Source organism: Lutra lutra, chromosome 14 (genome assembly GCF_902655055.1).
Source record: "Lutra lutra chromosome 14, mLutLut1.2, whole genome shotgun sequence".
NCBI lineage: Eukaryota > Metazoa > Chordata > Mammalia > Carnivora > Mustelidae > Lutra > Lutra lutra.
This window is the reverse complement of record NC_062291.1, coordinates 8,996,308-9,022,948: the sequence shown is the minus strand read 5'-3', so window position 1 is coordinate 9,022,948 and position 26,641 is coordinate 8,996,308. Positions and strand designations below refer to the sequence as shown.

General features: G+C 44.4%; 1 pseudogene; it reads right to left on the bottom strand.

The window, feature by feature from the left end:
• Positions 1-26,059: 26,059 nt before the first annotated feature.
• Positions 26,060-26,178, bottom strand: LOC125085344 (uncharacterized; annotated as a pseudogene).
• Positions 26,179-26,641: the final 463 nt, after the last annotated feature.

The window sequence follows — 26,641 nt, the reverse complement described above, 5'->3', positions numbered from 1 at the left end:
AGGATATCAGACTTTGGGATGGAGGCCAAGCCCTCCCAGATCCAGGTCACCCAACGTGGAGAGGCCACATGTTAGCAAGAGACACGTGAGGATTAAATCGTGGGCCCCCGTGTCTTGGGTGCAGTAGAAGCAGTGGATTTGGAATTCCAGTTTTCCACAACGCTCCACCACAAGCTGGTTAGAACTGTGCAAAAGCAGGAAGGGAAGCCCCAGTAAAGTGGACTGGGGACGCCAGAAGGGGAGGCTGGAAGGGGGCGCCTGGTGCTCAGTGCCCATTACAGACCCCACATTGCAATCCCCTACAGGAGAGACTCACCAATTCCAGGCCCCACAGGGGAAGCTGGAGGTTCATCTCCTGACTTTTTGTAGGAGCTTGCTGCTCAGCTGGTGAGAATTCTCCATCACCCCGAACCCCTGCCCTGCCTTTCTCCAGGGGACTTTCCTTCCAAGCACCCCTCCCAACTTCTTCCTCCTCCATGAAATAATGTTCCTCTCCTTTGTTTCTCACACTTGCCTGTGATGGGACTGTAGCTTGCTCAGCCCAGACTGCCATTCTCTGCTCTTCCCAAATAAACCCACGCTGCTGGTCAAATAACTGGCTGTTTGAGTTTTAGGCAAATTGAACTAATAAATTCAAGAAACTTGCAAGGAACAAAATCAATATGCACAAATCAGTGGCATTTCTACGTGCTCGGAAGGAACCATCAGAAAGAGACTACGGAGAACAATCTCATTTACACCTGCATCCAAGAGCAAGACACCCGGGAGTCCCCTGAACCAAGGAGGTCACAGACCTGTCCTCTGACAGCCCTGCAACAATGACGACAGACAGGGAGGGAGACACACGGAGTTGGGGCGGCACTGTGCTCAGGGAAGAACCCACACTGGGAAAATACCTCCTCTCCAAAACCGTCTACAGAGTCCGCGCTGTGGCTCCTGAACTTCCGGACTCGGGGCCAGCCCGGAGTGGGTGTGGACACGGGAAGGACCCCGCAGGGCTGAGGTGGGGGAGCACAAGCCCCGAGGCAGGCGGACGCTCCCCGACTGCAGGCCATCTGAGAAGCCCCAGGAACCAAATCCGCGAGCACACAAACAGACGGAGGACCGAGGAGCAGCCGAGCCCAGAAAGGGGGGACCCCACAGCCCCGCGCTCAGCACAGCAGGACGCCAAGTCACCGCACACAAAACGACGGAAGCCGCAGTGTCTACACAGGGCGCCCTTGCTCTGTGGGGTCCTGAGACCACGTACCCCCTTGCCAGTCCGCACTCAAGCGGCTTCTCCTCACCTCCTCCAGCGTCCGGTCCTTAGGAGGCTGGACTGCTGTCAGTGTGGGCGCGTCCTCCACAACGGGTCCTGTCAGTATGGATGCAGACCCACACCCTCCTCAGCTTGTCTTGTTAGGGTGGGAGCCGCCCCACATTCTCCAGAAGTCTCCACAGCGGGTCCTGAGGAGGCGGGGCTCCGGTCCCAGCTGTGGCTGCGCAGCCTGGGCTCAGGGCGGGAGCTCGCGTCTGGCGCCCTCTGCAGGCGGTGGAAGGCAGTGCAGGACTGTGGGACCTTCAGTGGAAGGTCCTGCTCACTCCTGGGAGTCCAGCTGAAGCCATTTCATTCCGGAAATTCAAGCTGCATGGAGCCCAATATCCCCCAACTTCTCAAAAAATAGCTAGGGAACAATGAATTGGAAACAATGTGGAATTACAACAGTCCTTGACCCAAACAGTGGCACTGAACATGGCCTGATGCAGACCCACACTCTGACCTCAACTTGGTCTCAAGCGTGGACCTGACCCCAATCCAAGACCCTAACCCTAGCCCCCAACACAAACAATGTTCACAAGAATCAAAAGGTAGAAACTGCAAATATCCATCAATGGCAAATGCATAAGCAAAGTGTGGTGAAGGGTTTGAATTTGGGTTCAGGTTCAGGTTTTAGTCAGAGTTCTAGATCAGGCTTTGGGTTTAGTGTCAGGGTGAGGATTTAGAGTGAAGGGCAAGGGAACAGAGTTAGAGTTTAGGGCTTTAAGTTTATGATTTAGGCTTTAAGACTCAGGGTTCAGATACAGATAAAGTTCAAGGTCAAATTTGGGGTTTGGCTTCATGCTGAGATTTGGGTTCGTGGTTCATGACTTGGAAGCCTGGTTTAGGGTTTGGGTTCATGGTTCAGGGCTTGGATCCAGGGCCCAGGTCCAGGTTTTGGGTTCTGCTTCAAGTTTGGGATTCAGGGTTCTAATTTGGGCTTTAAGGTCAGCTTAGGTTTCAGCGTTGCTAGGGGTTAAGGTTAGGTTTAGGGATGACACATTTTCTTCATTTGTCATCATGGACACAAAATTTCTATCTGAAGTTTCTAAGTCAGAAATGTATTTCATCTGGGGGAGCTTGGGTGACTCAGTGTGTTAAGCCTCTGCCTGGGGCTCAGGTCATGATCTCAGGGTCCTGGGATCGAGCCCCACATCAGGCCCTCTGCTCAGTGGGGAGCCTGCTTCGCCCACCTTTCTCTGCCTGCCTCTCTGCCTACTTGTGATCTCTGTCAAATAAATAAATAGAATCTTTAAAAAAAAAAGAAATGTATTTCATCTGGGTGTCAGGAGCTGGTTTGGAATTTAGGTTCCCAGTAACTCCCTACCAACAGCATTCTGATTGTAGAGTCTCCCAGTCACCCAGAAGCGGCTCTTGTCTTGGCTCAAACTTGGCTCTCTGCCCTTGACAGAGAAGGGCAAGTTGGTGCCAAAGTTGGGATTTCTCAATGGTAGAGGTGTGAAACCAAATATTGTGGAACTATCATGGAAAATGAGACAGGAGACAAATAACTGGTTGACTCCTGATTCTTCCACAAAAACAAAGACCAAGTTTCCAATAGAATCTGATAATGTTCCCTAGGAAGGCCTATGGTACTCATTACCAGTACCAAAAGAGGACCCCTCCCCTCATTTAAACTAAGAATCACAGCAGGATATTTCCTACTTAGTGTCAAAAATAAAATTTTACTTTTTGGCTGTTCCAGTGTACAACTTGTGGAAGCACTGATAACCTTTTCATGCTCAAATCCTCATGAACACAATGCAGGCAATGTTGTAATGCATTGCTCCTTGGAATACCAAGTACAAGGAGGGCTATTAGAAGTAGAGTACAAGGAGGGCTATTAGAAGTAGTAAAAAGATACCAAATATGAAATTCAGAAAAAGCACCATTTATGGGCACCTAATGTGGATCCCTAACCATAAGATCTAACATATCATCCTATATAGATTTCACTTACAAAAATCATCAATAACAATAGCCTACTGACCACTGTATCCACCCCACCATTGACCTCTAGGCCTATAATACAGACTCCAACTGCTGGAGACACAATTCTCAGCAGCAAAATGGGACTTGCCCAGTCCGGGTGGACCAACTCTTATAGTGAAGCCAAAAAATCCCGCTCCTTGGAAATCCCAGCCATTAGGACACAGTCACAGAAACCATACCCAGAACTCAATAAAGGACAGACATCTCATGGGGCAGATGCTTCAGATCAACCCCACTCCCATGAAGTAGCTCTACAGCGGACTCCAGGTCTGTCCCCTTCCTGGGATCACACGTGGCACCACTCCCTCCTCAGAACAAAACCGTGAACTGTCCTCATCAGGCCTGTGTGCAGGCTCACAGAAAGCCAGACACTTTCTTGAGAGCACTCAGCCTCTCATGCCTATCCCAGCAGATGGAGGGTGCTGTCTTCCTGACTTCCGTACCAACTACAGAAGACTTGAAACAAGTTTTGCCAGACTCTATGCAAAGGCATATTCTCCATCTGCAAAATGATGAATGGTGAAACACCACGGATTCCCTGCACATTCTTGAACATAGGTAAGTTGGAGCTACAGCTTGGCCAGAGCTATTATCCCCAATCCCCTAAACACACACACTTCCCTTGTGCACTCTGGGCCAGTTTCCATCCACTTTGCTCCTCAGCCACTGTCTCTGCAGAGAAGTACAGCAGTACTGAGGTGCTGGGACTGAGGTGCTAGGTGCTAAGCCAGCACCTTGGACCCACTTACTATCAGAAATTAATATTCGTTTTATTAACAGATGCATCTCATAAGATCTTGCCACCACAGCCATTAGAAAAGTCATTACAACAGAGGTTCTAACAACATGTGCCAACCTCCATGGCTCCACTCCCTGGCTCCAGGGATTGGTTCATTCATGGGCATGTGGCCTGGTCCCAGCCAATGAGGTGGGAGGAACCTTGGGTCTTAGCCTGTAGGGCCAAGGATGGGGTGAACTGCCCAGGCCAGGGGGTTTTTCCACCATGACTGCAGAAGTGGCCTCAGCCAGGCCTGTGCCAGTGCCACAGAGAGCCCAGGAAGCCAGATGCTCCATAACATTGCTGAGGGCTGAATCAGACTTGTCCTGAAGCCCACACATGCTACACCCTCTGCTAACTCAGGCGAACCCTAAATGTGCTCATGGTCTTGGCCTGAACAAGATGACCATCTGTGTGGTATATAATATACCCACCAGGCAATGGGGACTGACTCAGCCAAACAATACCTACATGGAGTTCAACCACCGACAAACGTCTTGTGGCAAACTTGAGGCCTACAGAGAAAGGCAGGAGAATTCCTGAGGCCTTCATTGTTGGCCAATCTCAGTATCATCTTTTTTTCCTTTCAAGTGGAGGGGCCAGGGTCAGGCAGGATATATCCCAGTGTACTCCCACTCTGCCACTGGAAAAGAAGAGCCCTCTCCCCCATCATCCATCATGTTGCAGATCTGGAGTGTGGGAAACTATCACCCATGGGCCAAATGGGACCTCTTCCTGGATTCTGTCAATCAAGTGTGGCTGGAACATGAGTTATGGATGGTCTGTGGCTGCTGTCAAGCCACAGTGCAAGAGTGGAGTCATTGTCAGAGACACCACATGGACAGCAAACCTGACAGAATATCTTTATAGAAGACCTTATGGAAAAGTCTGTGTCAATCCCCGGTCTCAAAGATCCTAGGATCATGTCACTTCTTTGAACAGAGCATAGCGCCTTCTGGGTAAAATGTAATTTATTCACCCCCAGAGGCAAGGACTTCCATCCTTTTAGCCAGAACTCCATCTCCATCCTCCTCTATTTAAACCTTAAATGGCACATCTACATGTCTGCAGACAAACAGGAATTCACTATAGTTTACATGATAGTGATGCTCAGAAACAGAGGTGTAAGTGTGAACTTGTGAGGGTGAGCATGTGCTTCCCCTTTGTTAGCCACAGTGTGCAAGGAGGATATAATACAGTAGTGTGCTTTCTGTCCCACAGGAATGGCACGCAATGTGGTCACATTGTGATCTCAGAAGGAAGCCACCTTAATAGAACAAACTTCATCTGGGAGGACTCCCACGTCCCTTGTCCTAGATACTATGTTCCACTGAGGCTGGGGGCACACAGAGGGACAGAGACTCCCCTGCCCATCAGGGTTTTGAATGACTGCCCTTCCAGGACAAAAGATCCTGAAACCATTCATCCACCTGTCATCCAGCTAGACGTCTATGAGAGAGATCTACTTCAAGCAGAAAGGACAGACCAAGAGACAATAAATGACAGCCTTGTGTGACAAGTGCCATGACAGGGACACTCAGGAGGACTGGGGATGTGCAGGGTTGGCCAGACCAGGTTCCCAGGAGGACAGAAAATGCTCCAGGAGGGTGATCACAGCTGTGTCACTATAGGGAATGCTCGGGAGGACTGGGGGTGTACAGGGTTGGCCAGACTGGGGGGCAGGGGTCCGGGAGTGCCCCAGGAGAGTGATCACAGCTGTATCACTACAGAAAATGCTCAGGAGAAGTGGGGGTGTGCAGGGTTGGCCAGACTGGGGGCAGGGGCCCGGGAGTGCTCTAGGAGGGTGAACACAGCTATGTCACTATAGGGAATGCTCTGGAGGACTGGGAGTGTGCAGAGTTGGTCAGAATGGGGGGCAGAGGTACCAGGAGTGCTCCAGCAGGATGTCGCAGTTGTGCCCTTGTGTGGCTACACATGTCAGTGTGACTGGGCATTGGCCAGACCGGAAATGACAGGGCGGGTGAGGGGCCATGTCCTTAACTGTCTTCTACAAGGAAAAATTTCAGTAATGAGATTTCTTTCAATACAATTTCATGTCACATGCGTCCGTGAGTTCCTAAAGCTGACTGTGTAGAACATGAAGTACGTAGTTTGCCATTGCTTTCAAACCTGAGGTGCCAGGGGCAGAGCACACTGGATATTTCATACTCTGCTTTCAGAGTATGATGACTTTTTCTGCCTTCATCTCTGACCCAAGCACAGGGAACAAAGGCAATACAGATCTACACTTCAAAATGTCAACAGAAATCTGAAAACCCAAGTTCTCCCAGAATCTAAAGGCTCAGGACCAGGGTGACGGAAAGGGGAGGCAGAGAGCAAGGAACCAAAAGAACACATCATGTGCATGTGAGCTGGCCCACTTCTCCACCTGTCAGAAGCAAGCCATGCCCGACAGGAGGGAGTCCTACCTGCACCTGGTCCGACTGTTTGCTGCCCTTGAGCAGAGCAGAGGATGGGCTGAGCCGGGTGTGGGTGTCAGGAGGAGATGGCCAGCTGGCCGCAGATGCTACATGCCAAGTACCTGTAGGACCAACTCCTGATCCTCAGCTAAGATGAAACAATCAGTATGTTTAGTTATCTATGTCCTGGGGCAGGGCATGTGCTCAGTGCTTTGGTGACTATATCCTCTCCCATTTTATTTTTTAAAAACACCTTAGGCAGGTTAAGATTGACATACAAAAAACTGTTTGTAGTTAATGTATGCAACTTGACCCTAACCCTAACCCTAATATCTAGTTAAGATATACTCAATTTAGAATATCGATCAAAAATTAGAGGATGGTTTTTAGGAGCTAAGGAATTCAGTGACCAACCTTCTGTCTTATTCTCCCTTGAATCTGTTAAGTTGGAACACGTTCAGCCACATGCTTTCCGGAGAGTGGCCACACGGGGGCAACAGTGAGTAAACACTAACGCAAACCCCACTATAAAGCCAATTCTTCCTTCACCTATCAAACCTTGTTCATTCAATGTTTACAGGTTATTGTATACATTATGAAAAGTGTGACTTTGTTGAATTTTTAAAAAACCAAACTAATTCTTTCAACCTGTTAAGAATAGAAGATGTTTTCTAAAATCTGGGAGTTGGCGAGCAGATGAAGGCCCAGGGGTCTGGGAAAAGGCTATTACTGTCGAATCTATTCAGGTCTACTAAGGAAACAAGGATGACTTCTATTCCACTTCTCTGCAGGAAGAATTTGTGTCAACTCACAGCACTGAATCCATACAGAATAGTGTAGCTCAGAGGAAAACAAAAAGAGAATCAACAGCCTCCAGGAGCAGAGAAAGAGCCACACCTGGGAACAGAGAAGACAGGCCACAGAGGCTCTGCTCAAGCCAATTTATATTTCCGTAGATCCTCTGGAGCTAGAATGCCCCGGGTGCCCCTGGGGGTCATGGGTCAGGCAGAGAGCACACCCTGATACTGCACTGTTGGAACCCATGACAAGCCTCCTGGTCCCTTCCTCCACGAAACACCCCCTACCCCCTGACTACTCCAGCCTGCTTCTTGGAACTCCCATTCCCCTTTCTGACATCATTGTTGACTTTTCCCATCACTGCCATCATATAGAGTACATATAGAGTACATACTATTTTGTCATTTAAATGTTTTTCATCATGTTCGCTGTGAAACTATACTTTGCATCATCTACCCGGATGTAGATCACCTGCTGCTTTGCATGACATTAACTGTGGACTCCAAGTGCCCTCATGGCGTCACGGGGACTAGTGTCCTGGGCAAGGTCCTCACTAAGCCAGCTCAGCTGTTGAAGTGAAGGCTTGACCCAGGCACTGCTATTTTTGTGCAAGTAAGGGAGCACAGCCAAAGCCTTGGTTTGGGTTCAGAATTGCTCATGGCCCCTTGGCCACATCAGATGGCATGGGGGCACACCCTGAAGACCCTTGCTAATCCAGTGTTGCTCAGGGGAATTTACAAGGAACAGCCATTGTGTCCAATGGAGGAACTCAATAGGAGTGGGAAGGATGGGAGTCAGAACTCCTGAGATAGAATCCATCTTGGGGGTGGCCCAGAACTTCCTAGGAGTTCATTCCATAGTCTTGAATGAATCCATTAATCTAAAAACATTCCTTCATTTTCGAAATAATGAGCCTAAAGCTCCGATGAAATGACTCTCCCAGGTCATACTGGAAATCAGTGAAAGAGCCAGAATGAGCTGGGAGATGGCCTCCAGCAGGATCCCCCAGAGTGGCTTTTTGCTAGAGCTGCAATCACCCATTTATCTTTCCTGGACTCCCCAACTCTCATGGGACTCTTCATGGGACATATCCTGGGAACAAAGATCATGTCAGTGCCACAGAAACCTCTGACACTGGCTATACCGAGACTGTGGTGTCAGTGGAGTCCCAAGCCATGGGCCATTTCAGAGTTTGTCTGCAAAAGATATGGTTGGTGGGAAACCCACATGATGACAGAGGGTAGAGGAAGATGGAAGCAGCTAGGGAAAGAGGGGGTGCCCACGTCACATCTGGCCCCAGATGACATGGTGGTGTCCAGCAGGACAAGCCCCCCAAATGCCCCCCAGTGCCTTCACAGAACTCACCCTAAGGTTTGAAGCTGATCTTCCTACATGGGTCAGGAGTGCTTGGCTAGGTCAGGGAAGCACGGCACAGAACATAAGAAAGCCACAGCCTTGACAGATGTGTTTTCGTGGAACAATAGTTTTCTCCAAATATATTCTGAAATGGTAAAAAAAATTCACTGATAAAACATGGATATTTTTGATTAAAAAGAAAGCCATATTTGTTGAATTAATAAATATTTATGGAATATCTACTTAGAGCAAATGTATTGCTCTATTCCCACCTGGGAGCTTGCAAAGTACACAGGATACAATCAATGGATCAAGGGTAGGAAGGAATGCAGGCTGAGGGCTAAGAGAGCAATCCTATTCAGAGAGGCCCATTAAGGAAGCCCACTGAGAAGATGCTTTTCAGCTAAGACCAGAAAAACAGGCCAATAAATCCATCTGGGAGAAGAGTGACAGAGCAACTTAATTTTTCATTATTTTGACCATAAAACACAAATGTCAAGAAATATTGTCTGAAGTGTTGATTTGGAACATTTGGTTCTTCTCTGTAACTATTTGGGTTACATGCTAACCTTACTCACTATAAAATGCTCTAAGAAAATGTCTTACTTAAGCACGGACATCTTGTCTTAAAAGGCAAATAAAGGGACACCTGGGTGGCTCAGTGGGTTAAGGCCTCTGCCTTCAACTCAGGTCATGATCTCAGGGTCCTGGAATCGAGCCCCACATCAGGCCCTCTGCTTGGTGGGGAGTCTGCTTCCCTTCCTCTCTCTCTCTGCCTGCCTCTCTGCCTACTTGTGATCTCTCTCTGTCAAATAAATAAATAAAATCTTAAAAAAAAATAAAAGGCAAATAAATTAACCCTAGCACAACCCTAAACCTACTCCTACCCCAACCCCTGACCCTAACCTACCCCAAACCCCTAACCTTAACCCCTGACCCTAACCTGTGACCCTAAACCCTGACCATAAACTTGACCCCAACCCTGACCCTAGGTTGGGCTCAGAGGGGTCTGTTCCCAGAGACCTGATGCCAAAGCCTCAGGGACTAGGGACACCTGAGCAAATCCAGAGGATTCCACCTGCAACTCAGAAGGAAACCATGCCATTTGGAACTCTGGAAATTATTCAGAGCAGGAGAAATCTGCATGCCCACCTAAGGCAACCCCCACATTCAGTGCCGGCTGGACTCAGACCTGGACCTGACACTCACCCTGACCATGCCCTGAACTCAGCCCTTCAGTAGTCTTGCCACACAGCTGGCAGATTGAACCTGCCATGATTCTAGGCCCCAACCCTAACCTTAGATTGGCTTTTTAAAGGACCATGCCCAGAGGCCTGGCTCCAGATCTCCAGGGAATGGGGACACCTAAGCGAAGCAGAGGGCTCATCCTACAACAAAGTCAGAAATCATGCCTTTTGGAACTGCAGAAAGGATTTAGAGAAGAAATCTGAATGAAATCTTGAACCAATCCCTGCTTATTTATAGTTCCATACCATACTGAATGCAAAGCCTGAGCCTGATACTCTCCTTAACTCTAGCCCTCAATTCAGACATCTTTGAAGGTCTCCACACTTAAGCAAATCACACCTTCCATGCTCCTGGGACCACCCATATCCTAGATTAAGATATAGGTATAAACATGAACACAACTTTCTACCAAAAGGACATACAAGAGATCAAGAGACCCATGAAAAAGTGCTCCACATCACTTAGCATCAGGGAAATACAAATCAAAACCACAATGATACCACTTACAACAGCTGGCATGGCTAAAATTATCAAGGCAGGGAAAAACAAATATTGGTGAGGACGTGGTGAAAGGGGAACCCTCTTACACTGCTGGCGGAAAAGCAACCTCGTACAGACACTCTGCCAAATGTTATCAAGTTTCTTCAAGAACTTTAACATAGAGCTACCCTACGACCCAACAATTGCACTACTAGGCATTTACCCCAAAGACACAGTGGCACCTGCTCCCCAATGTTCATTGCAGCATTATCCTCTCTAGCCAAAGTATGGAAAGAGCTCAGATGTTCATGGACAGATGAATGGATAAAGAAGATGTGGTTCATATCTACAACAGAATACTATTTAGCCATCAGAGAGGATGAAGACTTACCGTCACATCCACATGGATGGAATAGGAGGGTGTTATGCTGAGCAAAAAAGTCTATCAGAGAAAGACAGTTGGTACATGGGTTCACTCCTATGTGAAATAGAAGAAACACCACAGACGATCAGAGGGGAAGGGAGGGAAAGCTGAATGGGAAGTCATCAGAAAGGGAGAAAAACCATGAGAGATTCTTCAGTACAGAAACAAATGGTTGGGTTTGTTACAGAAACAAACTGAGGGTTGCTGGAGGGGAGGTGGCTAGGGGATGCGGTAACTGGGTGATGGACATTAAGGAGGGCAAGGGATGCAATGAGCACTGGGTGTTACACACACTTGATCTATTACTGAACACTATATCTGAAACTAATGACGCACTCTAAGTTGTCTCATTGAATTTAAGTTAAACAAAAAGAACTCAAGCAAACACTCCTAAAAATCTGTATGGAACCAGTAAAGATACTGAACAGCCAACACAATGCTGAGAAAGGAAAACAAAGCTGGAGGAGTCACAATTCCAGATTTCAAGTTCTACTACAAGCTGTAGTCATCCTAACAGGATGGTCCTGGCACAAAAATACACACAGCAACCAAGGGAACAGGACAGAAGCTCAGATATAAACCCGCAGTTGTGTGCCCAATTAATCTTCCACAAAGCAGGCAAGAATATTAAAAAGGAAAAAGACAGTCTTTACAACAAACTGTTTTGGAAAAACCGGACAGCCACGCACAAAAGAATGCAGTTACTCTGCTTCCTTACGCCATACAGACAAATAAACTTAAAACAGTTTCAAGACCTCAGTGAAAGACCTGGAACCATAAAAACCCTACAAGAGGGCTCAGACAGTAACTTCTTGACCTGGACCAAGCAGCATTTTTCTAGACTGTCTCCTGAGGCAAAGGAAAGAAAAGCAAAAATAAACTACTAAGACTATATAAAAAAAAATGTTTCCACACAGGAGAACTAGGAAGAAGTAATAATAATAAGACAACCTACTGAAAGGGAGAAGATATTTGCAAATAACCTATGCAATAAAGGCATAATGTCCAAAATATATAGAATGGATACAACTCAACACCCCCAAAACAAGTAATCCGGTTAAAAAATAGTCTGAAGACATGAACAGACATTTTTCCAAAGAAGAAATAGAGATGGCCAATGGTCCCATGAAAAGCTGTCTCACCATCACCCAAGCTCAGGAAAATGCAAACCAGAAGTATAATGAGATATTACCACATACTGTCAGAATGGCTCCCATCAACAGCACAAGGAACAGCAGGTGCTGGGAGGGTGTGGCAAAAGGGGACCCTCATGCACAGTTGGTGGAACAGCAACCTGCTGCAGCCACTCTGGAAAACATTATGAAGGGTCCTCAAGGCATTAAACATAGAGTTGCCCTGGATCCAGCAACACTACTGGGTATTTACCTAAAGCACATGAAAACAAGAACACAAAAGGATACATGCACCCCTTTGTTTCTTGCAGCATTATTTACAAGATCACAATACAGAAGCAACCCAAGTGTCTGTTGATAAAGTGATGAATGAAATGAGATGTGTACACACACACACACACACACACACACACACACACACAGGGGAATATTACTCAGGCAAAAAAAATATGAAATCTTGCCATTTGCAGCCACATGGATGGAACTAGAGAAGGTCATCCTAAGTGAAATCAGTCAGTCAGAGAAAGACAATACCATATGATGTCACTCTTGTGTAGAATTGAAGAAACAAACATACATACATAAAGGAGAAAAAAGAGACAAACCAAAATACAGATTCTTTTTGTTTTTAATTTCTTTTCAGTGTAACAGTATTCATTGTTTTTGCACCACACCAGGCTCCATGCAATACATGCCCTCCTTAATACCCACCACCTGGCTCCCCCAACCTCCCTCCCCCTGCCCCTTCAAAACCCTCAGGTTGTTTTTCAAAATCCATATTCTCTCATGGTTCACCTCCCCTTTCCAATTTCCCTCAACTCCCTTCTCCTCTCCATCTCCCCATGTCCTCCATGTTATTTGTTATGCTCCACAAATAAGTGAAACCATATGATAATTGACTCTGCTTGACTTATTTCACTCAGCATAATCTCTTCCAGTCCCGTCCATGTTGCTACAAAAGTTGGGTATTCATCCTTTCTGATGGAGGCATAATACTCCATAGTGTATATGGACCACATCTTCCTTATCCATTCATCCGCTGAAGAGCATATTGGTTCTTTCCACAGTTTGGCGACTGCTGCTATAAACATTGGGGTACAGATGGCCCTTCTTTTCACTACATCTGTATCTTTGGGGTAAATACCCAGAAGTGCAATTGCAGAGTCATAGGGAAGCTCTATTTTTAATTTCTTGAGGAATCTCCACACTGTTCTCCAAAGTGGCTGCACCAACTTGCATTCCCACCAACAGTGTAAGAGGGTTCCCCTTTCTCCACATCCCCTCCAACACATGTTGTTTCCTGTCTTGCTAATTTTGGCCATTCTAACTGGTGTAAGGTGGTATCTCAATGTGGTTTTAATTTGAATCTTCCTGATGGCTAGTGATGATGAACATTTTTTCATGTGTCTGATAGCCATTTGTATGTCTTCATTGGAGAAGTGTCTGTTCATATCTTCTGCCCATTTTTTGATATGATTATCTGTTTTGTGTGTGTTGAGTTTGAGAAGTTCTTTATAGATTCTGGATATCAACCTTTTGTCTGTACTGTCATTTGCAAATATCTTTTCCCATTCCGTGGGTTGCCTCTTTGTTGTTGTTGTTGTTTTTTAAAATATTTTATTTATTTATTTGACAGACAGAGATCAGAAGTAGGCAGAGAAGCAGGCAGAGCGAGAGAGGAGGAAACAGGCTCCCCGCTGAGCAGAGAGCCTGATGTGGGGCTCGATCCCAGGACCCTGGGATCATGACCTGAGCTGAAGGCAGAGGCTTTAACCCACTGAGCCACCCAGGCACCTGGTTGCCTCTTTGTTTTGTTGACTGTTTCCTTTGCTGTGCAGAAGCTTTTGATCTTGATGAAGTCCCAAACGTTCATTTTCACTTTTGTTTCCTTTGCCTTTGGAGACATATCTTGAAAGAAGTTGCTGTTTCTTGAAAGAAGTGGCTGATATCAAAGAGGTTACTGCCTATGTTCTTCTCTAGGATTCTGATGGATTCCTGACTGGTGTTGAGGTCTTTTATCAATTTCAAGTTTATCTTTGTATACGGTGTAAGAGAATGGTCGCGTTTCATTCTTCTACATATAGCTGTCCAATTTTCCCAGCACCATTTATTGAAGAGACTCTTTTTTCCACTGTATATTTTTTCCTGCTTTGTCGAAAATTATTTGAGCATGGGGTTGTGGTTCCATATCTGGGCTCTCTCTCTGTTCCACTGGTCTATGTGTCTGTTTTTATGCCAGTACCATGCTGTCTTGGTGATCACAGCTTTGTAGTAAAGCTTGAAATCAGGTAACGTGATGCCACCAGTTTTATTTTTGTTTTTCAACATTTCCTTAGCAATTCAGGGTCTCTTCTGATTCCATACAAATTTTAGGATTATTTTCTCCAGCTCTTTGAAAAATACCTGTGGAATTTTGATCAGAATAAGAATTTTGATCAGAACCGCATTAAAAGTACAGATTGCTCTAGGAAGTATAGACATTTTAACAATTTAACAATTTTCTTCCATTCCAAGAGAATGGAATGGTCTTCCATCTTTTTGTGTCTTCTTCAATTTCTTTCACGAGTGTTCTGTAGTTCCTCGAGTACAGATCCTTTACCTCTTTGGTTAGGTTTATTCCCAGGTATCTTATGGTTCTTGGTGCTATAGTAAATGGAATTGATTCTCTAATTTCCCTTTCTGTATTTTCATTGTTAGTGTAAAGAAAGCCACTGATTTCTGTACATTGACTTTGTATCCTGCTATGTTGCTGAATTGCTGTATGAGTTCTAGTAGTTTGGGAGTGGAGCCTTTTGGGTTTCCCATATAAGGAATCATGTCATCTGCTAAGAGAGAGTTTGACTTCTTCATTGCCAATTTGGATACCTTTTATTTCTTTTTGTTGTCTGATTACTGTTGCTAGGACTTCTAATACTATGTTGAACAAGAGTGGTGAGAGTGGGCATCCTTGTCGTGTTCCTGATCTCAACAGGAAGGCTGCAAGCTTTTTCCCATTGAGGATGATTTTTGCTGTGGGTCTTTCATAGATAGATTTGATGAAGTTCAGGAATGTTCCCTCTATCCCTATACTTTGAACTGTTTTAATCAGAAACGGATGCTGGATTTTTGTCAAATGCTTTTTCTGCATCAATTGAGAGGACCATGTGGTTCTTCTCTCTTCTCTTATTGATTTGTTCTATCACATTGATTGATTTGCGAATGTTGAACCATCCTTGTAACCCAGGGATGAATCCCACCTGGCCATGGTGGATAATCTTTTTCATGAGCTGTTGGATCCTGTTTGCTAGGATCTTGTTGAGAATCTTAGCATCCATTTTCATCAGTGATATTGGTCGGAAATTCTCCTTTATGGTGGGGTCTTTGCGTGGGGTTTGAGGATCAGGGTAATGCTGGCTTCATAAAAAGAGTATGGAAGTTTTCCTTCTGCTTCCATTTTTTGAAACAGCTTCAGGAGAATAGGTGTTATTTCTTCTTTGAAAGTCTGGTAGAATTCCCCAGGGAATCCGTCAGGTCCTGGGCTCTTGTTTTTTGGGAGGTTTTTGATCACTGCTTCAATCTCGTCACTAGATATCAGCCTATTCAGGTTGTCAATTTCTTCCTGGTTCAAATTTGGGAGTTTATAGTTTTCCAGGAATGCATCCATTTCAGCTAGGTTGCTTGGTTTATTGGCATATAACTGTTGATAATAACTTCTGATGATTGTTTCTACTTCCTTGGTGTTAGTTGTGATCTCTCCCTTTTCATTCATAATTTTATTAATATGGGCTTTCTCTCTTTTCTTTTGGATTACTGTGGCCAATGGTTTATCAATCTTATTGATTCTTTCAAAAAAACTAGCTTCTAGTTTCATTGATATGTTCTACTTCATTGATCTCTGCTCTAATCTTGATTATTTCTCTTCTTATGTGTGGAGTTGGTTTGATTTGTTGTTGATTCTCCAGTTCTTTAAGGTGTAGAGACAGCTGGTGTGTTCTGGATTTTTCAATTTTTTTTGAGGGAGGCTTGGATGGCTATGTATTTCCCCCTCAGGACTGCCTTTGCTGTATCCCATAGGTTTTGGGGCTGAAGTGTCTTCATTCTCATTGGTTTCCATGAATTGTTTAAGTTCTTTGTTTTCCTGGTCGATCCAAGCATTCTTAAGCAACGTTGTCTTTAGCTTCCAGGTGTTTGAGTTCCTTCCAAACTTTTCCTTGTGATTGAGCTCCAGTTTCAAAGAATTGTGATCTGAGAATATGCAGGGAATAATCTCAGTCTTTTGGTATTGGTTGAGTCCTGATTTGTGACCCAGTATGTGGTCCATTCTGGAGAAGGTTCCATGTGCACTTGAGAAGAATGAGTATTCTGTTGTTTTAGGGTGGAATGTTCTGTATATATCTATGAGGTCCATCTGGTCCAATGTATCATTCAATGCTCTTGTTTCTTTATTGATTCTGCTTGGATGATCTGTCTATTACTGAGAGAGGCGTGTTAAGATCTCCTACTATTAATGTATTCATATCAATATGACTCTTTATCTTGATTAATAGTTTTCTTATGTAATTGGCTGTTCCCATATTGGGGGCATAGATATTTACAATTGTTAGATCATCTTGGTGGGTAGTCCCTTTAAGAATTATGTAGTGTCCTTCTGTATCTCTGACTACAGTCTTTAGTTTAAAATCTAATTTATCTAATATGAGAATCACTACCCTGGCCTTCTTTTGAGGCCCATTGGCATGAAAGATGCTTCTCCATCCCTTCACTTTCAGTCTGGGTGTAACCTTAGGTTCAAAATGGGTCTGTTGTAGACAACATATGGATGGGTCCTGTCATTTTATCCAATCTGCAACCCTGTGCCATTTTATGGGTGCATTTAGGCCATTCACATTGAGAGTGATTATTGATAGATACGTTTTATTGACATCGTGTTACCTTTGAAGTCTTTCTTTCTGTTGGTTGTCTCTATATTTCTGTTCAATAATATTCTTAGGATTTTTCCTCTTTTATAGAACCCCCCTTAATATTTCCTGCAGTGTCGGCTTGGTGGTCTTGGAAACTCTTTATCTCTCCATCCATTTTGAATGTCAGTCTTGCTGGATAAAGTATTATTGGCTGCATGTTCTTCTCATTTAGTGCCCTGAATATTTCTTGCCAGCCCTTTGTGGCTTGCCAGGTTTCTGTGGACAGGTCTGACGTTATTCTGATGGGCTTTCCTCTGTACGTAGGAGCTTCTTTGTCCTAGCTGCCTTCAAGAGGGCCTGCCTACAATTATAATTCTTCATTCTTACTATTAGGTGTCTGGAGGACTTTCAAGAATCTATAATCTTGGAGGGGAACCATTCTGCTGCTAGTACATGAACGCTGGTTCCATTTGCAAGATTGGGAAAATTTTCATGGAGAATTTGTTCCACTATTTCTTCTAGACTTCTTTCTTTCTTCTCCCCTTTAGGGATTCCAATAATTCTGACATTGGAACATTTCATGGCATCATTTATTTCCCTGATTCTGTTTTCGTGTCTTTTAAGCTATTTGTTCCAGGCTTCCTCCTGGTCCTTTCTCTCTATCTGTTTGTCCTCCAGATCACTAATTCTATCTTCTGTCTCAGTTACCCTAGCTTTGAGAGAATTTAAATTAGATTGGAACTCATTGAGAGCATTGTGAACCTCAGCCCTGGTAGCTTTTAGCTCTGCCCTAACATTGTGAACATCCTGTCTGGTCGCTTTCAGCTTGGCCCTAATCAATTCCGTTTGGTCATCCATGGCTTTCTCCAACCTCACTATTGCCTGGATAATTGTTAGCCTGAATTCCCTTTCTGACATATTGTCTATGTCGATAGCCATTAGCTCTGTTGCAGAAGGCCCATCCTCTGAGTTTTTCTTCTGTTGGGCATTCCTCCTCCTAGTCATTTTGGTGAGAGATGGCTGAATGGATGTAGCTGGATGTATCAAGCAATCAGGAGTCCCCACCCAAATGAGAGAAAAAAGAAAAGAAAAAGAAAAAAGAGAGAGAGAGAGGAAAAAAAGGGAAGATAAAAGAGAAGGCTCAGACCAAATGGGCCCCAAGGTAAGATTTATGAAGTATAAAACAAAAACAGACAACCAAAAAGACTGATAAAAATATATGACAAGAGAAAAAAATATATATATAAAAGCAAAAAAAAAAAAAAAAGAACCTCGTCAAAAAGAACCTCACGTATAAGATTTATATACTATCAGGACAAACACAAATACACAGAAACACTGGGGGAAGAAAAAGATGGGAGAGTGGTTATAAATTCTCAGTGTGGGCGAGGAAGGTTATTTTGATTCTTCCTGGATGTATCTTGATATCTTTGTTAAAGGACTCAACTTTCCTAAGATAAAGGGGGATTAAAAATTGGTTTACGGGGCGCCTGGGTGGCTCAGTTGGTTGAGCGACTGCTTTGGCTCAGGTCATGATCCTGGACTTCCAGGATCGAGTCCCGCATCAGGCTCCCAGCTCCTTGGGGAAGTCTGCTTCTCCCTCTGACCTTCTTGTCTCTCATGCTCTCTCTCACTCATTCTCTCTCAAATAAATAAATAAAATCTTTAAAAAAATTGGTTTACGTATAGGGGTAGTGTTGATTGGGGAAAGGGGATTACCTTGAAGTTTGACTCTATATGAATATTAAAAAATAAAAATAAAAAAAAGAATAAACAAAACTAAACTAAAATTCAAAAAAATTAAAAAATAGGAAAACAAAAGAGAAACATGGATATATGTATCAAAAAGTTCAGGTTAAAAGGTTATTATGGAATTTGATGTACTAGACATCTCACTGTGATGGTAAATTGGTTAAAAAATTATCTATATAAAATAAAAAAAAATGAACCAGAATAGTGGGAACGAATTAAAAATAAAAGTTGTATGTATGAAGTAGTGGTGGTTGTTCTCTTGTGGTCTTTTTTTTTTCTTTTTTTTCCCAGTTGGTTCTCTGGGGGAGGGGCCTGCCACATGGGTTTTCAGGCAGTGTTCCCTGAGTTAAGTCCTCCCGCCCCCCTCAAGGGGGTGGGCTCCGAGGAAACCAGATTTTCAGGCTTTTGTTCTCTGGAGGTTTTTATGTTTGTTCATTTGTTTTCTCTCGCCTTGACAGCTTTTGATGGTTTTTGGAGGTTTAGAGGAAAGCAAACTGCACCCTGACCTCCCTCTCAGAGAGACGTCTCAGTGTGTTCCCCCCTGGGTCCTGCAAGGCACATAAGTTCCTCCTAGGCTGCTGGCAGAGCACATTCCCAGTTGTGGTCCCTGGGGACACAGGAACTCCTGCTTGTACCCAAGACCAGGACAGTGGTGGCTGTCTGAGCAGCTCCGGACCGCCAGAGAGGTTCCAAGCAGCAATTTCACACTGAGATTTTCCTGCTGACCCGGGCTGGGAGTGCCTGGTCTTTCCGGGTCCGAGAGCCCCAGGCTGGCACCTTCCCGCACCTCTCTCAGGGGAGGGTGTGGGGCGCATGTGTCTCAGGCTCTGATAGCACTGCACAGTGCTCGCATGGAGAGTGCAAAAAGGCTGTGTTTCTGCCAGCTGGTGAGGCTCCCAACCCCTCATGGAAGCTGGACCCCACACGTTCTCAGGCGCACTTGTGGCTCAGGGACCAAGATCTGGTTTCTCTGCTGCACTCTCTCTGGCTCAGCGCCAGGGGTGGCTGTCCTGGGTCCGGGGACTTAAGCCCCTGTCCCTAACTGCCCCAATTCCCACAATTTCCCCCTACAATCCTTTGCTCTTTTTGAGTGCTTTCAACCAGACTCCAAGTTAATGCTGGCCCCCAGATGCAGGGCACTCTCGTATTGTGGTATTACTTTCCAATGGGTTGCCTCTGGTGGCTCCCTCCCCCTTTTGTTTATCTTCCGATATCAGTCCGACATTCCCACTCCACTTTACCTGCCCACTGGCATCTTCTGCCCATAGAGATCCAGACGTGTATAATTCTGATCTCAAGCTGATTTCATGGGTGATTGGAGTTCCTTGGTAGGTAATCAGCTCACTTTAGGGTACAGGTTGAAACGGCGCCTCCTCCTACTTCCCCGCCATCTTGTCTTCCCCCAAAATACAGATTCTTAACAACAGAGAACAAACCGATGATCACAAAAGGGTAGGTGGCTGGAGGGATGAGTGAAACAGATGAAGGGGACTGAGAGCACACTTTTCTGGATGAGCACTGAGTGACACAGAGAATTACTGACTCACGCTATTGCACACCTGAAACTCATATAGCACTGTATGTCAACTCAACTGGAATTAAAATAAACAATAAAAAGATTTTTCTTTCAGGGTGCCCAGGTGGCTCAGTGTGTTGGGCCTCTGCCTTTGGCTCAGGTCATGGTCTCAGGGTCCTGGGAACAAGCCCCACATCGGTCTCTCTGCTCAACAGGGAGCCTGCTTCCCCCCTCTGTCTCTCTGCCTACTTGTGATCTCTGTCTGTCAAATAAATGAATAAAGTATTTAAAACAAAAACAAAACAAAACAAAAAACAAAGAGAGATCCTAAAAGTAACAGACAGAAAGGAACACAGACAATATACAGTAAGAGTCCCTTACAGGCAATACAATGGCACTAAATTAATATCTTTCAATAGTTACCCTGAATATAAATGGGCTAAATGCCACAATCAAAAGACACAGGGTATCAGAATGAATGAAAAAAAAAAAAAAAACAAGACACATCAATATGTTATCCACAAGAAACTCATTTTAGACCCAAAGACACTTCCAGATTTAAAGTGAGGGAGTAGAAACAATTTACCATGCTAATGGACATCAAAAGAAAGCTGGGGTGACAACCCTTCTATGAGATAAATTAGACTTTAACCCAAAGACTACAATAAGAGATGATGAAGGACACTATATCATATTTAATGGGTCTATCCAACAAGAAGATCTAACAATTGTAAATATCTATGCCCCTAACATGGGAGAAGCCAATTATATAAACCAATTAATAACAAAATCAAGGAAACACATAGACAATAATACAATAATTGTAGGGGATTTTAACATCCCCCTCACTGAAATAGACAGATCATCTAAGCAAAAGATCAACAAGGAAATAAAGGCTTTATTTTTTTAAAAGATTTTATTTATTTATTTATTTGACAGACAGAAATCACAAGTAGGCAGAGAGGCAGAGGGGGAACCAGGCTCCCTGCTGAGCAGAGATCTGGATGTGGGGCTTGATCCCAGGACCCTGAGATCATGATCTGAGCTAAAGGCAGAGGCTTTAACACACTAAACCACCAAGGAGCCCCAAAATAAAGGCTTTAAATGACACACTGGACCAGATGGACATCACAGATATATTTTGAACATTCCATTCCAAAACAACAGAATACACATTCTTCTCTAGTGCACAAGATACACTTTCCAGAATAGATCACATCCTGGGTCACAAATCAGGTCTCAACTGGTACCAAAAGATTAGGATCATTCCCTGCATATTTTCAGACCACAATGCTTTGAAACTAGAACTCAACCACAGAGGAAAGTTGGAAAGTACTCAAATACATGGAGGTTAAAGAGCATCCTACTAAAGAATGAATGGGTCAACCATGAAATTAAAGAAGAATTTAAAAATTCATGGAAACAAATGATAAAGAAAACACAACTGTTCAAAATCTTTGGGACACAGCAAAGGCAGTCCTGAGAGGAAAGTACATACAAGGCTTTCTCAAGAAACAAGAAAGGTCTCAAGTACACAACCTAACCCTACACCTAAAGGAGCTGGAGAAAGAACAGTGAAGAAAGCCTAAACCCAGCAGGAGAAGAGAAATAATAAAGATCAGAGCAGAAATCAATGAAATAGAAACCAAATGAACAGCAGAACAGATCAACAAAACTAGGAGCTGGTTCTTTGAAAGAATTAATAAGATTGATAAACTCCTGTCCAGACTTATCAAAAAGAAAAGAGAAAAGATCCAAATTAATGAAATCACGAATGAAAGAGGAGGGATCGCAATCAACACCAAAGAAATACAAACAATTATAAGAACATATTATGAGGAATTATACACCACCATATTTGATAATCTGGAAGAAATGGATGCATTTCTAGAGCCAATAGGATCCAACAGTACACTAAAATGATTATTCACCACACAAAATGAGATTTATTTCTGGGCTGCAAGGTTGGTTCAACATCTGCAAATCAATCAATGTGATACAATATATTAATAAAAGAAAGAACAAGAACCATATGACACTCTCAATGGATGCTGAAAAAGCATTTGATAAAGTACAGTATTCTTTCTTGATCAAAACTGTTCATAGTGTAGGGATCGAGGGTACATACATCAATATTATCAAAGCCATCTATGAAAAACCTACCATGAATATCATTCTCAATGGGGAAAAACTGAGAGCTTTTCTGCTAAGGTCAAGAACATGGCAAGGATCTCCACTACCACCACTGCTATTCAACATAGTACTAGAAGTCCTAGCCTCAGCAATCAGACAACAAAAATAAATAAAAGACATCTGCATTGGCAAAGAAGAAGTCAAACTCTCACTCTTTGCAGATGATATAATACTTTCTGTGGAAAACCCAAAGGATTCCACTCCAAAACTACTAGAACTCATACAGGAATTCAGTAAAGTGTCAGGATATAAAATCAATGCACAGAAATCAGTTGCATTTCTATACACCAACAGCAAGACAGAAGAAAGAGAAATTAAGGAGTCGATTCCATTTACAATGGCACCCAAAACCATGAGATACTTAGGAATAAACCTAAGCAAAGAGGCAAGGAATCTGTACTCAGAAAACTATAAAATACTCATGAAAGAAATGGAGGAAGACACAAAGAAATGGAAAAACGTTAAACGCTCATGGATTGGAAGAACAAATATACTGTAAATGTCTATGCTACCTAAAGTAATCTACACAATAAATGCAATCCCTATCAAAATACCATCAATTTTTTTCAAAGAAATGGAACAAATAATCCTAAAATTTATATAGAATAAGAAAAGATGTCGAGGGGTGCCTGGGTGGCTCCGTGGGTTAAAGCCTCTGCTTTGGCTCAGGTCATGATCCCAGGGTCTTGGGATTGAGCCCCACATTGGGCTCTCTGCTTGGTGGGGAGCCTGCTTTCCCCTCTCTCTCTGCCTCTCTGTCTACTTGTGATCTCTGTCTGTCAAATAAATAAAATGTTTTAAAAAAAAGAAAAAAGAAAAAGAAAAGATGTCAAATAGCCAGAGGAATTCCAGACTCCAAGCTCTATTATAAAGCTGTGATCATCAAGACAGTATGGTACTGACACAAAGACAGACATAGATCCATGGAGCAGAGTAGAGAACCCAGAAATGGACCCTCAACTCTACGATCAACTAATCATCGACAAAGCAGGAAAGAATGTCCAATGGAAAAAAGTCTCTTCAATAAATGGTGTTGGGAAAATTGGACAGCCACATGCAGAAGAATGAAACTGGATCATTTCCTTACACCACACACAAAAAGAGACTCAAAATGGATGAAAGACATTAATATGAGACAGGAATCCATCAGAAGCCTTGAGGAGAACACAGGCAGCAAACTCTACAACCTCAGCTGCAGCAACTTCTACCTAGAAACATTGCCAAAGGCAAGGGAAGCAAGGGCAAAAATGAACTATTGGGACTTCATCAAGATCAAAAACTTTTGCACAACAAAGGAAACAGTCAATAAAATCAAAAGACAACTGACAGAATGGGAGGAGATATTCACAAATGACATATGACATAAAGGGCTAGTATCCAAAACCTATAAAGAACTAATCAAACTCAACACCCAAAGAATAAATAGTCCAATCAAGAAATGCAGAAGACATGAACAGACATTTCTGCAAAGAAGACATCCAGATGGCCAACAGACACATGAAAAAGTGTTCAACATCACTCAGCATCAGGGAAATACAAATCAAAACCACAGTAAGATACTACCTCACACCAGTCAGAATAGCTAAAATTAACAAGTAAGGAAATGACAGATGTTGACGAGGGTGCAGAGAAAAGGGAACCCTCCTACACTGTTGGTGGGAATGCAAGCTGGTGCAGCCACTTTGGGAGACAGTATGGAGGCTCCTCAAAAAGTTGAAAATGGAGCTACCCTACAACCCAGCAATCGCACTACTGGGTATTTACCCTAAAGATACAAATGTAGTGATCCGAAGGGGCACATTCACTTGAATGTTTATAACAGCAATGTCCACAATAGCCAAACTGTGGAAAGAACCTAGATGTCCATCAACAGATGAATGGATAAAGAAGATGTGGGAGACACACACACACACACACACACACACACACACACACACACACACACACACATATCTATACATATGCATATGTATAGATATGTATATGTACATATGCATATGTATATATATGTATATATGTATATATATATATATATATATATATGCATACACACACACAATAGAATACTATAGAGCCATCAAAAAACCCCCAAATCTTGCCATTTGCAATGATGTGGATGGAACTAGAGGGTATTAATGCTGGGCGAAATAAGGTAATCAGAGAAAGAGAATTATCATATGATCTCTTTGATACGAGGAATTTGAGAGGCAGAGTGTGGGTTTGGGGAGTAGGGAGGGAAAAAAATGAAACAAGATGGGACTGGGAAGGAGATAAACCATAAGAGACTCTTAATCTCAACAAACAAACTGAGGATTGCTGGGGGGAGGGGGGTATGGAGAGGGTGGTTGGGTTATGGACATTAGGGGGAGTATGTGCTATGGTGAGTTTTGTGAAGTGTGTAAGCCTGATGATTCACAGACCTGTTCCCCTGGGGCAAATAATACATTATATGTTAATAAAAAATAATAAATAAATAATAAAAAATGAACGGACGTGGGGTGATGATCACAGCCACCGCCAGGATCACTGTTAGGGTCCGGGAGATGCTCCGGGAAAATGTGATATCAGTGCACTGTCCTGCTGTATGGCTGAGTTGAGGGTGAGTTTTAGGGCGAAGTCAGGGATAGGGTTTGGTTTCAGGGTCTCAGGAATATAGTGGTGCTGGCATCAGGTCGTCTCTCTAAATCTCCTGTCCAACACAACCCTGGTGGTTGCACTTGGCACACATTTGTTGTCTCTTCCTGGCTGACTGCCCTGCAGCAGACTTGAGTTCCCAGTCCTGTTTTCTCAAGAAACTTCACACACGAGCCTAGGGAGGACCAGAGCCTTACCTAAGGTTTAGTTAATGGTGAGAATACTGACGACTAATGGCACTTCTCTGATGTTGTGGTGGAAACCTGCTTTCAGTATGACTAAGGGATTGTGTTAAGATGAGTCTTGGGCTACCTGGGCTGGGTCTGTGTGACACTCACAGCATTGCTGTGGTTTCAGTGTTTCCCTAGAATCCTGGTGTTCACCAGCAAGAGGGCATAACAAATGGTATGCTTTCCCTCTTTGTTCCTTTCTAGGGAGTCTGGCATTGGCCCATTATTCAAAATGTTTTCTAATTTAGGACAATGGTTCAGGCCTCATCAGGGCTGCATCCATGCTAGGATTCCGGATTCATCCTGGGTGCCTCTAGGGATACCTGAAAGGATGGTGGGACACAGACATCCACTGAGATCTGAGCTGCTCCAGCTTCTACCGTGGTTTCAGGCTGATGCTCATAGGGCTGGTGAGCTTTTCCATTTTTGCTAGAAACAAGCTCTCCAACAAAACCCTGGGGTGACCTGTGAAAAGGTTTCCTTCTTTGTTGGCACATGAATAGTCTAGCAAGCAATGGCTACATCTCCCACGTCTGTTCTGCATTCAAAACTGACCTTGGAGTATTTGTAATGCAGAATCATGGTGTTCACCAAAAAATAGGATCACAATTCACTCATATTCCTTCTGTATTCTGACGGGTGAAGGGCCAAAGGATACCATATTGGTGCACAGGTGCTAAGGGAGAAGATGGACAAGGGATGCTTAGAGGATGCTAGCTTGGCACACCTGAAGGTGGCAACAAAGTGAGAGAATCAGAGGCAAAATGGAGCGGGGAGGGGAAAAGGGGAGGAGAAAAAAAAAGTCACATGAATGACAAAACACATATTCTTAACGACTCCCAACCAAGAAGCAGTGACTAGGAAAAAGGAAGGAGGCTGAAGGGGGAAAGAAAAAAAGAAGGCGAAAGAAAAGAGTTTGGGGAAAAAAAGCCTGCAGCACCTGGTATTCCCAGGCAGTCTCCCATCCAAGTACTAACCAGGCCCGACCCTGCTTAACTTCCAAGATCAGACAAGATCAGGCATGTTCAGAGTGGTATGGCCATAGAGGCCTGCCACTGCAGCTTGGCGCCCTGAGCCTGCTGCGTGCTTCCTGGCCCCGGGGCGTGCCTTGGCTCCCCTCCTCCGCCTGCTCTGGTGCTGGCGCCTGCCTCCCAGCCCGCCCGCCCAGGGGCCCAGATGCCTGCGGCACCCCGGCATCGCCAAAGTCCGGGAACTCTCCCGGGACTCCCAAGCTGCTCCGCCGCTTGGCTCCCCAGATGGCACTGGGTGCCTTGGCATGTGCCATGTGCTCAGTACCCCCCAGAGCCTGCCCGCCGCCCTAGGACTAGCACAGCCGGCCAAATGGCTTTCCCTCCTCATCTCTGCTCTCGTCTCCTCAGCTCTCCTCCACTCTGCTCTCCTCCACTCTGCTCTGCTCTGCTCTCCCCTCCTCTCCACCCCGCCTCGCTCCCAGGCCACCCAAGGACATGGGCAACACCACACACCAGCCCAGATGTGGCAGCCCAACCCT